Here is an 817-nt window from a genome sequence, read left to right as displayed (position 1 = left end):
AAATTTGAAGTCTTTATTGAACCAATTGCATGTTAGGTTACAAAGCTATTTCACTTTTCCAAAATGCTGTTTCTCTTTGTAGACCAATCTGGCCACAAAAGGCTACCTGGCTAAGTATTAGCCAGAAACTTCTAAATCCCAGTGTGATCTTCTTGTGGCATTTTTCCAACAAATAATGCAGACCAAATCACAAGATGGCCACCTCACTGGTCACATGGTCCTTAGGTTAATGAGCAGAGGCTGACAGGCTGTCTCCTCACTCTTCCAAGAACCGCCCCCAAGTGCACACTGCAGAAGGAAAGTTTGTTTTGAATACCACAGGACAGAAGGACAGGCAGCTCATAACTCCAGTGGAAAAACATATAGGAGAGCTGAGTGGCAACAGCAGGCACTGTGATAACCTGGGCTGTCAAAGTCTCTCCGTTACTCTGGCATGCAGTTGGAGATCCCATGGCTATGAAAACTTATTTGTTTTAATTTCTTATTTTCTATTCAAGGTCTTTGCTTTTCAGAGTTTAGCTCCAGGGGGGGCTCTGACCTGCAGAATGAATATGTGGAATCACTATAAATGAGAAACCTGACCATCACTTGTCTTTCAAACAAATGGCCCCAAATAAATTGAGCCATCTTTATTTATTCAAGTTGCAAGTCATTCAAGCAAAAGCAGTTTCAATTTATTTATCTTTAATCATTTTCTGAGATTCTACTTAGTTATTTTGGATACTTTTCATCTTTTCCATTCCCATGTCACCACTAATTGAACTTTACCCCATATCTAGGCATTAATTTAACTTTTATTTTGTATCTTTGTATATAT

The 817-nt window shown here is 38.9% G+C and overlaps 1 pseudogene; it reads right to left on the bottom strand.

Moving 5' to 3' along the window:
- Nucleotides 1–358: 358 nt before the first annotated feature.
- LOC120099454 (small nucleolar RNA SNORA44) lies at nt 359–470 on the bottom strand (annotated as a pseudogene).
- Between the last annotated feature and the right edge of the window lie 347 nt (nt 471–817).

Source organism: Rattus norvegicus, chromosome X (assembly GCF_036323735.1).
Source record: "Rattus norvegicus strain BN/NHsdMcwi chromosome X, GRCr8, whole genome shotgun sequence".
Lineage (NCBI taxonomy): Eukaryota > Metazoa > Chordata > Mammalia > Rodentia > Muridae > Rattus > Rattus norvegicus.
Note: the sequence above shows the minus strand (reverse complement) of the source record. Positions and strands in the feature narration are given on the sequence as shown.